Raw genomic sequence first — 15,898 nt, 5'->3', positions numbered from 1 at the left:
ATTCAATATGTGAGAACATCATTAGCGTGATACAGCAACTTAGGATCTCAAGAGGAATGCATTTCTGAAGTTAGTACGCCAACATTAAAATTTCATAGTTCAAGAGGAATATAATGTTCAAAGGTTAATAACTTCTATTCAAAGCATTCTCTAAGATTTGATTTACAACTCAATGCATTGTCCAGTTTTCCAAAAACTTCAAAATTAGTTTTAAAACAATTATGAATTAACTAGAGTTTCTACTTGGATAATGAACACGAACACAGTGGTTTTGCTGAAGTGTTTAAAAATTTAAATAAATATAGATCTAAAAATAAATTTGTTGAACCACTAAAACAATGATTATATAGGACGTTCAAGCTGGTTTACAGAACGTCAAAACTTTTTGCAGTATTGCCTATCATGAAATTCCTACGTAATTGTTTTTATGGCCCAATAAAATTATTTTTAGATCCGCATCTAGCAAGATGCTTCAGGAAAATCTTTCCATGTAATAACTATGAAAGATTGCTTTTTCCTATTTCTCTTTAAATATTTTAATCATGAAAGTATTATCCTTCACTAATATCTTCCGCTAGAATTCCTGTAATTCTTGCCATTTGACTGAACCAAATAATTCGATATCCTCTGTTTCCGAATATGAAATCATTTTCAAGTTGTCTCCATAGCACATAAATCCTGATTGGATTTAATCTACATGCAAACTAATCGGCAATCTAATCCGGGAGTACCCACGTATAGATCTTCGAGTTCGTAAAGACAGTCAACCATGAAGGATCATCGTTAGAACTACAAACAGCGGTACGCAATTATAGGGAACACAAGGCATGCACCTCATTAGCGAACAAATCCGCAAAGCCAAACTGCGAAGCTACTTAATCCTACAGTAATATCAAGCGGTAAAGCCCTAGAAGTTCATACTTTAGATAGGCTGGAGTCGCAGCATGACTCTCCTATTTCAAAACTTGAAATTTCGCATCAACTGTATTTAAATTCCGATTGGAGGTTTGGCCGATATTTCCGTACAAAAAATTCTCGTTAACCAAATATGAGATTTTTGATGAAATACAGGAGTAAGATAAAATATTTCAATATGGCACAGAGTTATACCTTCCCATTTCTAGAGCCAATTCACGATTTTCAGTGGGTAAAAGCGCACTGGGATATCCATTTCGGTTCGACAACTTCGTTCTTTCGTAATAATCGGATCGGTGATAACGCCGTGACGGAAAGACAGCCGCGGTTGCAATAGCGAAAGCAGTTTGGAAAGCCAAGTGTCAAGTGGATTGATCCGTAGGCGTTTCTGCTGGGAATATTATATACCACGCGATCCTGCGATATAACGTCGCGATGCTGATGGATACAAAAAAAGAAATAAAGAAAAGCTGACTCGCAGCGTCGAAGAAATACCGGCTGAAAATCGGAGAAACTTTCGAGCGATAAAACAGCGCTGTTCGAGCGGAATCGAGATCCGCCCAGTTACCGTCGTATTATTCCGTAGCCCGTTCGTCTCTTCCTTCTTTCTCTTCCGTCATTCCCGCTTTATCCCTCACTCCGTGTGCGATACCTATTCGCGAACTGAGAAAGTGTAGAGTTGGTAAACCGCTCTGGACTGTAGGACCAGCATGCGCGATCTCATCTTCACGAGTCACTGGGAATAACGTCACGTGATTGCGCGGGGACGAACACACCGCTCGTGAATAACGAAGGGCACCGTCAATCTTTAACGAGGAACTCGGACAGGGAGAGACAAGGTCTTCACCAACGAAATGAACATCGCATGCAATAATGCAGCTCCATTGTTACGCCTGGATTAGATGACCGCCGCGCCGGCGGACTGTCCAAGAGCAGGTTCGCCGAAATGGCTTTGCACGGATCGAAGCCGGTCCACGCTCATCCCTTAGTCTCCTAATCGGTAAACGGACAGGGCCCTGCGCAAATTCAGTTGGACGAGCGAGTAGCTGCTTGCAGAGCGATTCTCGATCTGGTCGGCTTCCTGAATAATTTCATATCGATCACTATAGATATTCAAGCATTGTGCCAAATTAACGAAATACTTGCTGTAATACGTGTATATACTTACATATACATATAATCTTTGCGGGTGTTAAACGTGAGAGAGAATTGCGCGAACTTCGGTCGTTTCATCTCCGGCTGTGCGATGGTGTCATGAAATAATCGTGAAGTCTCGTGTGTTCTTTGCCGGAAATTAGCGAAGGAAATTCGTCGCATTTATCTCATGAATATCTCAGCTAGTTTAATACGTGACTTTGTAAGATCAACACTGACTTTAGTCAGACAAATTTCACGCGAGATTAACCAAACGTCTGCTTTAATCATTTCGTTATCATTATACATCTCGATTAGCAGGGAATTTTATTGTATGTCGGTTTAAGTATGTATGTGTACCATAAGTGTACTGCGAATTTCGTGTGGAGGTTTCACTAATTACACAGCTCTATATTGCAAGAAAACTTCTACTTCCATATAACAATTGCTCATTATGAAAAAAGGCAGATTATATCTGTTCACGTGGCTATCCGAATAACGGTTTGGCATCACGACGAAAGTAAAAGGCGCAATTACACTTGATTCAAGTTATCAGCACGAAACATCACCCACATAGTGTTATTACATTCCGTTCTTGCTCCGATTTGCCTAAGATAGAACGCTTAATTGCGCGGCATATACGACACACAATTTCTTAAGAACTACAATGAATAGCACAGTGCGTGCCGAACCTCTTAGCTTTATAAAACCGACCAAATAATAAATCGATAACCCGGTTAAAGCACAACAAACACAGCGCGATATTTCCAGCGTAATCCGACACTCTAGCAACCAGTGCGTGCTTTGTACCGTTTGTTCTCCACTGAAAACCTTTCGCCTTTCCGCGTGGACGCGGATACTCGTCTTATTTGTCATGTGATATTCGACGCGTCCGGAAAATGCCACCGTAAAAGACTGAAATCCGAATCGGTCTCTGCTACGCAAATATTTTTGTGTCGATACAGGTCGCGAGCGAGAGGGAATTATAGAAGAACCGTAGTGAAAAGGAGAGTAAAATGGGAATACAAAGAATGGATGGACTGCTCTTTTTCATAGCATTTTTTTTTTTCGTCACGGCAACGCTGCTAAACAAAATTTTCTCGCTTTTTAATTTTAATTTACCGTAAACGCTAAGAAAAAAATGCTTGCGCATGGATCTTAATTTAACTAGAATTTGTCATTTCTTTATGCCAATTATATAAAGAGAAATATATCCTTTTAATAAATATAATTATAATTTCTGTGATACTATAGTAGTAATTCTTTAAAAATGAAACTTTTAACCACAATTGTTTTATCTTGCAATTATAATCACAAATATCAAACTTTTCTCTCAGGGAATATATGGTAGGTGCTAAAGAAAATAAAAAACTTAAAAATTAATATGCGTATTATTCTTTTACTTTGAAAGTGACACAATAAAAATATTTAAGTTTTTCAGAAAACAAGCGAAACTATTTTTTAATTTAAAAAATTATTGATTAATTAAATAATATCAGCAAAAAGAATATACCTATTCTTAGAGCAAGAGAGAGAGAGAGAGAGAGATAATCAAATGTCATTTCTGTTTCTCCTAAAAATTTATTCTTTTCGAGTTGTAACAATTTTTATATTGTGTATTGAAAAAATATACTAAATTTTAATAAATTGTTTATTTGAATAGTACTAACCAAATATTGTTACTATTTACTAAATAAGATATATTTATTTGATAAATACAAAAACCCCATTAACTTGATTTAACTACTATTTTTTTAAATAAATATTTATTTACTGTAAATAAATTTTTCGTTGATACTATACAAATACTTATTAAAATTTAGTACATTTTTTTCTCAATGCAAAGTTATAAAAAATCTAGGATAATTCATCAGAAGTGAAATAATTCTAAATGTTATTACAAATCAAAAGACACGATAGTGTCTTGCGCCAAGTGAACGCGAAGCGAAATCACACCGTAAACTGTCTCAACTCTAAATGTTATTTGTATAAAAAACTCTTTTGTTATTTATAAGAATGACAAGTTAAAATATATCTCTCGTACATAGAAAGTACGAATAGAAACAGAGATCTTTTAAAATCTTAAGAACGACAAGTGCTACTTGGCGAAAGGATACTGTGAGAAATTATTATAGTTTACTTTTGATGCTTGATAGAGTAATCTTTACTTAACTCACTTACGTTAATAATTTGAAAAACACATTTTTTTTTAGTTATCACTTTTAAAGTACAGGGAAACGATATACATACATATATACCGATTTATTAGCAGAAATTAGCAGATACGAACGCGAATACGCGAATTGCGGGTGTGAACACCGGTTTGCCGCTTGTCTCCGTGCAGTTTCATTTTTTAATTAGACGTTGGAGTTAATTGCGGTTAACTGATTAGGCAACTCATGAATGCTCGCTGAGCTGTGGCTAATGATAATTGCGCTTTGCTCGTGCCGAGCGTGGCGGTTGGTGGCAAAGTGCTTCGTGCCGTTAGCGCAGAATGCGAGAGTTTGTCATGCGTGCCGCGCGCTCGCTTAACAGTTTCCACTGTTTGCAGCAGTCAATGGTAAGCGTCGCTTTAAGCGCGCCAAGTTCGAGCCAAGAGAAATCCTCGATCTCTTTCTCACCTGACGCGATGTTCGACTCGTACTCGGAGAACGGCCCGGAAATCTACCGTGATACGGTGAGTGGTCGCTCTTCTCGAGATAACGTCGTCTGTCCGAGGCAATCAGACGGCAAAAACGGCCAAATGGTCACGGCATCGTCGGAAGTTCGTCAAGCTTGGATTTCGCACATTCGAGAGACAACGTCGGCTTTACCGGTTGACAAACGCCGTCGTTCCTTCCAACGAACGACGTAGAAACGACACGCCGTCCAATGAGAAACGATTCGTTCGAGACTCGCGTCGAGAACGCGAGTATAAACGGGAGTAAACTGCCGTTGAATTAGGTTGACGAACTTCGAGAGCGCGCGGTGGCGACGTCGGCGTTCGAGCACCCAGCGTGCTGTGTCTGCTAACGAGCTTAAATTATGTCGTTACAGCTTCAGAGAGCCGCGCGATGTCACGTTGAACGTCGAATGACGGGTTGTGCTGTCTCTTCACGCGAATGACGGTTGTCGTTTTTCATGACGTGTTTCGCGTTTCAGAACTGCACATAATATCGCAGCTTTATATTATACTTAAAAATAAAGTGAATATACGATCTATACATAACGCGAACAAGTTTTATCAATATCTAAGAGTATATTTTTCCACCTAATTTTCTTATCGGAATAAATGTGATTAGCCTTTTTCATTAATATCGCATTTAGAAAACTTATTTTTATATTTTACGTCACGTATATCTGTCAGACCGCATATCAAACGTTTTTATCATCGAAGAAAAATAGATTCGCCACTTTTAAATCTCCCTGTGTGATACTTATCTGTGATAGCTGACAAGAATAAATTGCACATTTCTAAGCATCGCAGCGAGATTTATCCCTTATCGTCGAAAAGAGAATAGGTTCGACGTTTCCCGCATGCTCGCTTACTCGCTCGTGTCTCGAATACTATCGGCAATCTCACATATCATAAAAAAAATCGTACCTCAGTCATTTATTCGTTCCGATTTGACGTCTTTGCTGATGGCTCTGTTAGAAACTCCCATAGGATCTATCCTTCACGTGCGAGCGAAATCGTAACGTATCCGCAATGAGCAGCAACGAGAGCTACTCAGAGCACCCCGGAGGGTTAGTTCATGTATATAGATCTGGAGATTGCGATGCACCCGCGTGTACGCGAGAATGAAGAAGCCATGCTAGGTATGGGAACTGAGCTTTGACGTTTGATCCTCGCAACCGGTCGGTATCTCGCGAATTTTCCCCGAGTTCGCGTAGTGACACGATTACACGAAATATCACGCGCGACCGACAGTGCCAGCAATATTCGAGATATTTTACGGTAGTACATAAACCGAGCAACCGTCAAGTTATGATGTGCCAAAAATTAACTTTATATCGCTGATGCCATATCGATGATCAAGATGACAATATCAATGCTGCTGCTGAATGTGTCGACAGAGAATATATTTTCTCTGTACTACTGAGAGAATTTGATATTTGTGATTATAATTATATGACAAAGTAATTGTGATTAAAATTCTACCATTTTATAGTCATTACCTACTATTCAAAAAAATATTAGTAATAATTTATTTATAAATCTATCAAAAATATATATATTTATAATATTAACACCGAAATGTGACTACAAATTATTGTTAAATTATAGTTTTTTTTTTCTCTTAGTTTATGTATTTCAGTATATCGTAGTCGTTATTCTTTTGATTGTGTTATCTCAAAAAGTATAGAAATGAGATATTCAGAAATAAAATTTTATATCAGCTAGTGTGATAGCGACATTTTGGTAAGAAATAGACTAAAACTGTACCCAGCTGAAAAACGAAACGATTATTCATGTGAAATATGACACTATTAAAATACTATATGATTGTCACGAGACATTCACAACGTTGAAAACTTTAATTTCAAATACAAAAATTGTATTATATATATATAAAGTTAGAGAGTTGATTATTATCAGGTCTATATTTTTATTTGTATCGTATTTATATTAATGTTTCAAATCTTTCTTAATATATACTTATACAAAAATAACAGAATTAATATTAAATTGCAATAAATATTTAATATTTGTTAATGTTTTATAAAATAATGTTATTATTTTAGAAAATAAGCATAGAATTCTTGAATATATAATTTGTTAAATGTTAAATGTACATAAATATGTTCTGTCGAATATTGAAGTATTAGGAAAGATGTGCTTAGTACCAGACATTGCCTTACACCGAATAATGTTAGTATCCTTTTACTGCTGACTGATAGCAGTTATTTACGATACCCATTTAATCAAACCACTTTGTTAAAAGTAATAAGTTTTCCCGCTTCTTTGTCCAGCCAATTAAAACTTATTAATGAGTGAAGATGTATTGAGTGTTCAATCTGTGCTCTTAATAACTTTCCATCCTATCTTCTGTATTGCCTGATGAGTTATTTTGCATTTGCTTGTACTCATTTTATTTGTTATTAAATAAACTATAGTCCGTTCGCGTTGCTCGGAATTCCCAAAAACTTTGCGCTTAAAATGAGATAAATATAATATTCATTGAAAAGAGAAGATGTTGAGTGTAAAAAGTGAAAGCAACATGAACAGATTTTACGTATATATATACTTATGTATATCATAACAAAACAATGAAAAGCATGGAACTATAGAATGATTTTATATATCGAGAAGTGCGAATTTAAACCAATTTTTGACATTTTATTCCATTTAAAAATAAAATAAAAAATTAAGTACATTATCTAAATTAATATTAAAATATAACTAATTTTTATAACATAATTCGGTATATCTAAAAAATAAATGCATATATGTATTTGAACATTGACGTATTCAATGTAACGAAAAATATTAAATTGTAAATCAACGAGTAGAGTTATAAGAGTTAAAAGAAATTTCGATCAGTTACCTTTTGTAATGTTCAAAGTTCAATACGTCACGGTTGATGATATGCTCGACGAAAAATGACGTGAGATCCAAAAGAAATAAACTTTCCATACAGTGCTGCCAATATGAATTTTTCATATTCTCGATATACGCTTCTATGAATTTTCATGTCAATATAAATATCTCATTATTATGATAATATTATTCAAAATTATTTAGAACACAATACATTCAGAATAACTTAAAAATATCATAAATGTTTTAATATAATTGATTAAAATTTAAGATTTTAAAACTTTATTATTGATTAATAAAGAATCAACCGTAAAAGATTCATGTATATATTATATACATATATACGTAACATATGTATATATATTTAATAAAATCTTTAATACAATCGAAAACCCATTTTACCAAAAGTTAAAATAATGTAAAGTATTACTCATAGATAAAATATGCAGAAATAAAATAACGTGCAGACTACATCAAACTATAAAATATAAATACATTTAAATTAGAACAGCGTCCAAAATAGTTAATATTTCAAAAGAAATGAATGTACATATTAAATCTTTTTTCGATTTTTCTCAATAAATGTGTAAAAATAATTAATGCACTAAAAGAAAAGGATATTCGTGATGATAATTACATGGTAAAATAATTATGACTAGAAGCTCAATTTTTATATTACTGTTATAATATTAGATAATAATACGTGGAAAGATCAATTTTGCTGAAGTATCTAAAAATATACAGATCTGAAAATAATTTTGTTGGACAGTTAAAATAATTAAGCATATTAATTGAATGCTCAAGTTGCTAGAATATATTATAAATGTCCAAATTTTTTGTAGCATTGCTCGTCATGTTAAAGTTTCCTATATAATTATTTTGATGATCCAGCAAAATTATTTTCAGATCTGTAATTACTAAATTTTTTAGATACTTCAGCAAAATTGTCCTCTTCATAACAATTGTATTATATTTATAATTCTATCAAAAATATAGTTATCACCAAAAATTACTACAAATATGGTAATTATGGTAATTGCAACCATTTCTTTCTCTCTGCGCAAATTTCTCACTCTTCAGTTGCTTCGCCATCGTTCGATAGCTTACGAATTTTCTCCTCTTTCCATTGTCTGTACACTCATTCGCGAAAGCGCAGTTAATTACAATCACACGCGCACTAATTGCCGGAATTCGATGATCGCGCGGCACTTGCACGGCACGCCCGACATGAATTGTACAGGACGTACTGTTTGTTACACTACGACGAAAGAACGATTGCGTGATAAATTTACGATCGCACAAAGCTACAATCCGCTGTATGTCTCGTAAATAAGTCAAATAAATAAACGGATTTCAAACGGTCGAAGGTTTTAAAAAGATCACTGATATACAAATGCTGAGTATGCTATGCGGTTAAATAATAAAACACAAGGTTAATTATGATTGTACATATTGATTAGATGCGATGCAATGCTTCATCATCATCGACTGCTCGAATACGAAAGTAGCATTGATAACTTTGGCAATATCGCGTATCATGTCGAATTGACAGCTAATTAAAATATAACGTTTCATCCAGAACTATACAATCGATATTCAATATTGCGATGTATGCAATATACATCTCACAAATGCGTAAATCGTGCGAAATGCACGTATTATTGGTAAGCGTTCGATATATCACGGCTTTTCATTGCTTAAATTATTCGATCCAACGATTCGCGTCCTCAATTTAGAAACGATTGGAAAAAAGAATTCAAAGCGCGGTGCGAGATACATTCAAATCCAAGCGTCAAGGAAATAACTCTATCGACCTAAATATGGTAGTGAAACGATTTGCAATTCCCATTCTCTATCGCGCTGATTTCCGTTTCGAACGAATAAATTGCGCGAGATGTCTACTCCGAATAGCTATCGTCTCGACACGCGTAGTTAATCGCGCGAACGATCGCCGATGATTGTTCATAAAGGAATAATCGCGTTCTCTCTTGGCACTTATCGCGACCGCGTATTCCAAATCTTAATAACATAACATACAAAGTCGGCACTGCTCGACTTAGAACTCTAGATGTACCAGAATAACGCCTGTTATGTTTGATTTAATAACCATATCATATTAAAAAAATTATTAAGCTTACTTATTTATTTATTTACTAAACTTATTTATTAGACAATTATTACCATCAAGTCAAAAACAGTGGTCGAAATAGCCTATATGAAAATTAGCATTCGACCAGATAAAAAGTTGCGCTGCTCTGATACTATTGCTTAAATTTCTAGGAGCAAAATATTATTACTTCAAAAAAGTTAAAATACTGTCACTGTTAAAAAAGAGTGTAAAAATTTACACTCTTGAATAAAAGAGTAAAAACATTTTTACTCTCTCGTTTTGGAATAAGATTCATTCCAAAGAAAGAAAATCTCACTCCTTTTTTGGAATAAATCGCACCAAAAATGTGAATTTTGATTCCAAAAAAAGAAAGTGAAAATCTGTCTCTCTTACTTAAAAGTGCAAATTTTTCTTTCAATAGTGGCAGTATTTTAACTCTTTTGGAATAACATTTCATTTTAGGAAATTTAGAGAGTACAGCTTCAGCTTGATTCACATTGTACGAATAACAGCTGCAACAACTTAGTGTATGTACAATATGACTGCATTTAGCAGAGAAAATAGCTTTGCAACAGTTGTAAAATTCCTGATATGATTAGTCTTGCCTCAAGAATCTTACTGAATCTAAACGTATGAATTAATCATATTAAAAAAATCTTACAATACAGTTGTGAAGCTACTTTCTTTGCTGAATGCAGTCAATAGCGCGATATAGAGATCTATTACTGTTACATATAGAGATCTATTACCGTTACAAATATTTGACGTGTTACAGTGATAACATGATGCCAAACATTCCATTAATTAGATTTCAAGTTTCAAATTTAATCTCAATACAAATAAGTTATCACATAACAGTTTGAGCTTCGTTTTGTGGAATTGTTAGCGTTATCTAAAATGATAATTAATTCGGAGAATATATTTTGTGAACTTGACCGAGATGTCTTTGATCTAAAATCGATGTTACAGTTGATACGCATGTATATTATGTAGAGCAAATTTTAAATTATATTTTTTAAATAAATATTTGAAAATGGTTGCATAATAATACTGTTTAAAATAACATTAATAATAAAACTCGTGTTAATGACTATAATAATGTTACAAACTAGCTAGAATTTTAAATAAGCAAATTGTGATATTAAATATATACAATTTGTTAAATTATATACAATTCTAATATCCGTTTGGTTATTGATATTAGAATTGTTCATGATTTAATAAATTATATATATTTAACATTACAATAGTGCTCGTTTAAAATTCTGGCCTGTTACGTTAATGAACATTTAGAATGAAATGTTTAATGTCTAATGTTTATCATTAGATAAACTATAAAAAGCCAAATTTATCTTTATTTTAATCGGAAGAAACATATGTATAAATTAATTTAATCTTTTGTTTTATATTTTTAATCAAAGACTGAAATCATACTTAATAAATCAAGAATGATCCTAAAAAATCTCATCTTTTTATTTATTAAATCTATTTAAATTTACTACTCCTGAGACGTTAAAAAGTAGAAAAATCATAATTAATTAAAGGAATCCTAAAATTATCAGGAGACACGGTAGTGTCTTATTTTAATCTCTTTTACATCGATTAAATGCAATAATCTTCGTAAAAGAATTTCGTATATATTGTATTACTTTTCCAGATTTAGAAGTCATTTTCCAGAATTAAAATATACGTAAATACTACACTGAAAAAATTACGTCTAGAGCTGTCAAGTTGTGACAACACATTTACTTAATATAAAAGCTTTGCAACTCTGTATTTACGAAATTGGAAGCCCCAATCTAGTAGATTACATGAAAAAATAATGTCGAGTTCGTAGAATTAGATTTGGACACTAATTCACAACATAAAAATCTATTATGAATATTTATATATATAATATACTATAGTATGTGTATGTATGCAATAACAATGTATTATAATAATATTTAGTGATATGTTGATGTAAATCGAATTTAAAATCCGATCTCTTTACTGATAAGTAATCCTTTCGCTTCTAAACTGAATATTTAAAGTATTAAAATTGTTTTAGTACAATTTCTTTTCCAATTGTTTTTACTTTTTTACTTTATGCAATTTTTCCTACATTTAATTGAGATTATATGAAATTTATAAACTATTAGTACATACATATTATATGTATATATATTCCTCTCCTAATTAATATTAAGATTTGCGCGAGAAGCAAAACAGGACTGTGTTTCAAAATTAAACTTTGAGTATCTTACAATTAGTTAAATTGCGATTAAAAATATCACTTTGACTCTTGAGATCCATTTATCAAACTATAACTCGTACCCAGACAGGTTTTAGTCGAGTTCTTCGGCAGAAACGTGACTATAAATACAGGTCATAAAGACGTCAGAAGTCTCGTCAATCTTTGAGAGTGCTGTTTATTATTATTATTTCGATTACTTTTTCACCTGTGCATATGTTGAAGAGCTAAAGTGTTTCGGACTTTGATTTATCGCAGAAATTACTGATATAAATGCATGCAAGGTATGTATTATGAAATTGTTCGTCATGAAATTTTTCATCGGCGCTTTATACCTCGACTTACACATTTACATTCGTGCACTTGCGCATGCTCACCAACATAGAGGATAAGCGGAAAAATGCCACAGCTAGGATCAAAGTCAATAAATTCGGGCAACAAACAGAATGCAATCTCCTAAAAGCTACGTTCAGGTTCGTACCGAAATAAATATCTCGCGCGTCGGCCCGCTTCGAGATTCGGCTGAGGTTCAAACTGGCATTGCCTTTCGGGTTTTCGGTGGACCGTATCCTTTGCATCTTCCGACGTCCATTTAAACTTCCACTTTGCTTGTCGTTATCGCGCCGCTAAACCTCTTCACGCGATTCGACGCCTTTGCGCCCAACAAAGCGAGTGAAAGAAAGAAGAAAAAGAAGACGAGAAAGAAAAGCCCGAGGAGAGGCAAAATACGAGGTAGGGAATAAGAACGTTCAAAATGCGCTATTTTATCGTAGCTTCACTGACGGTTAAGCGTGCCCCGCGGGTTAAGGAGACTACCGTTAAGAAGACGAAAACGACAACGCTGGCGAGTGCAACGGCGATGAAACGTGCCGTCGGCCCCTGGTGTCCCGCGTGTGCTCAAAGCTACATGAAAATCCCATAGTCGTATGCTGGTTGGAAGCACTCGTGGTGCGACAAAGATGGATAAAGGCGGAGTCGGTGAAAGGGCTCGAGAATTATTACAACGGCAAATGGGGGATAGGTCGTGTCGTCGCCGCAGCAATACGCGGCGACGCAATTTGCACTTGTTGCCGTCAACACAGTCTGTGCATTAAGCTTTATTAAACCAAGTGCGACGAATGTTTAATTTAAAATTACTTTCGCAGTCGACATAAAGTCGAGGCGGCCGCGGCGCCCGCCGTCATTCGCCAAGAGAAATTCGTCGAAATTGGATCACGTACAGTCGAGAAATAAAATCAATCTCGCACGCGTCAAGCAAGGACGAAACACGAGAGGATATCGATCATGGTTAAGATCACCGCTCGTAGCTGGCGGCTTGATTAATTGACAGAATCGATCCTGCGGTCCAGCGAGTTTATGCGGTGAACGTAAGCTGATTTCGGCCACATTGTTGCAGCCGTGACAGCTTGGGTAGAAAGCATTAAACTGCTTAAAGCAACCAGTCAGGGACGTGAATCAGATTTCTACAGTTACAAAGAGAGTGCAAGATTTAAATGCATAGATCATGATATATAGGCGATGCAACGCGCTGTAATCAAACCGAGAACTGTTTCCATTGTACGTAATATCGTTAATTAAAAGCGCCGAGAGATAGTGAAATATAGTCTGTTCGATGCCTTCTATATCGCCGTTGGTGACGTTACAGAACAGTAGAAAACATAGTTGACTTGACTGTAAAGCGAGTGCCGCACGTACGGAACATCAAGCTGGGAAAATGTTGCACTAGACACGTTCGAATGATACACGTGGTGTAGTATACAATAGGTGTAGTTGCGGTACGTGTTGAACTGTCAGTAACAAAGTAGACCGACTGAGAGTAAACAGGACTACAAAACTACGTACATCGTGAAATGTACCGTATTAGAAGAGCGTTGATTTAAACACCGATTTCGGTGCTTGAAATTTAGCTGTATAATTTTGCAGATTATCGATGTTGCTCTGTAAGACAATATTCTTAGAATTGCATATTAAATATAATTGAATATTAAATATGATAAATAATACACGCTGAGAAAAAATATATTAAAATACTAGAAAATTTCTTTAATTTGAAAAAATCGTGTGTTTGCATACAATTGTGACCGCATTCTTTTTTAAATAAAAAATTATACGTATTTATTAAGAAAATATTATTCTTATATTCTGTATTACAAGTTATACAGAACCGAACGAAATTGTACTGTCTATAAAAATATACTTTATTTATTTTCATTTGAAGCCCAGTCCTTCAATTTTAAAATTTATCAACAAATAATTTTTTGATTTTAATGATTTAATTTTCTATAATTAAGAAAGATGAAGTTTATGATTTGATTAATATTTATTCAAATCAAATTTTAATTTTAGTAAATACATTTATTAAAGTAAAGAAAATTGTTTTCTCAGTGTATATAATATTCTAGGAAAATTTTTAGAAATGATACAACTGAATAACTGACAATCACTGAATAACTACAAGAATATAACTGTCTATCGTTTCCACGTTCGACACATTGAATTGTGTCCACATTAATCACATTGCGTCGCTAGGAACGCATTTGCATGAACGTCGTATCAATACTGCTCGACATAACATGAACACGGATAACCAATCTTACAAATATCACTCGTTATCATTTCGGGAGCTTTCCCGTTACTATGTAATATTAATTATTCATCGTATATACCTACATAGTTTTCAGAATAGCAGAGGAAGTAAGTTCATGATTCATGAACGACACCGATGCGATGTAGAGAAAAGAGAGAAGAGAAAGCGAGTCTGTAAAATCCGATCGCTACTGCCGAGAAAGCCAATATTCTACAACAAAATCGATACTCTAAATAAATATTGTTCGATAGATACTCGAATTGACGGTGTATCTCCCGTTTGTCGCCGAAAGCCAATATTTATTTCGCCGGACCGAGAAACGAGAGAGCCCTGCGTTAGAAACGCGTATATTACATACCTTTGCAAAAAATTTGTTAGATAAATATGTAGCTATCGATATATCGAACTGCGCAAGTATTGGATCGCGCAAAGATATTTTCGACTAAAGTACTTTTAGCGCACGCCAAATGGTTCAATGTGAAAGCTCCCAGCTTCCATCGCATATAAGTTCATCAAAGCTGGTCTCTCTATTAATATATATACAGGATATTCCAAAATTTGTTAATCAAAATACTACAGTAAAGAAATTTTTTAAAAATTATGTATAAAAGTTATTTTGATGACAGTTTAAATATTACCAATTATACGGATTACGTTTAAATAGACGTTTAAATAGACACGTTTGAACGCTGAAGTGCGCGCTTACTACTATTATCGCACATGTGATTCATGAACAGATGGCTGTCTAAACGTAATTTATAACCAGCTATATTTTAACTCATTTATCTGAAAAACTACTGTTTGAAAAAAATGTACCAAAAAAATGTTTTACTCAAATTTTTGAAAATCCTTTTTTTAATGTTTTAATTTCATGCATTTCAGGACACTTCGTACATGCAATTTTTTAAAACTCATTATTTAACCGTAAAAAAAATGTAATTTTGTATATAGTGTAATGTATGTCTTACTTTTTGTATCCGCCTGGAATTGGACAGAAAACTACCGGAAAACTTCACAGCTTGCAGCAATATCTGAAAGAAATAACTATTATGTAATTACGACATAAAACAAGAAGATCAACAATATTTAGAGTATATCTCAGAAACCATTGGTCCAATCGCTTTGAGCCCTCATACTTTTCGACAGAACTCGCCGAGAACTGTCCAGAACAGAACTACTCGGTACTCTCAAAAAATTTTCCGACGTGGGACTTAGAAAAAAATTTGAAGTCAAAATTTTTTGGGAGTACCGAGTAGTTCTGATCGGAGTTCTGGACAGTTCTCGGCGAGTTCTGTCGAAAAGTATCAGGGCTCAAAGCGATTGGACCAACGGTTTCCGAGATATACTCACTCTAAAAATTGTTGATCTTCCGACAAATGTCGCTGTATCTTGCAAACC

This window comes from Cyphomyrmex costatus, unplaced genomic scaffold (assembly GCF_001594065.2).
Source record: "Cyphomyrmex costatus isolate MS0001 unplaced genomic scaffold, Ccosl1.0 scaffold36, whole genome shotgun sequence".
Taxonomy (NCBI): domain Eukaryota; kingdom Metazoa; phylum Arthropoda; class Insecta; order Hymenoptera; family Formicidae; genus Cyphomyrmex; species Cyphomyrmex costatus.
Note: the sequence above shows the minus strand (reverse complement) of the source record.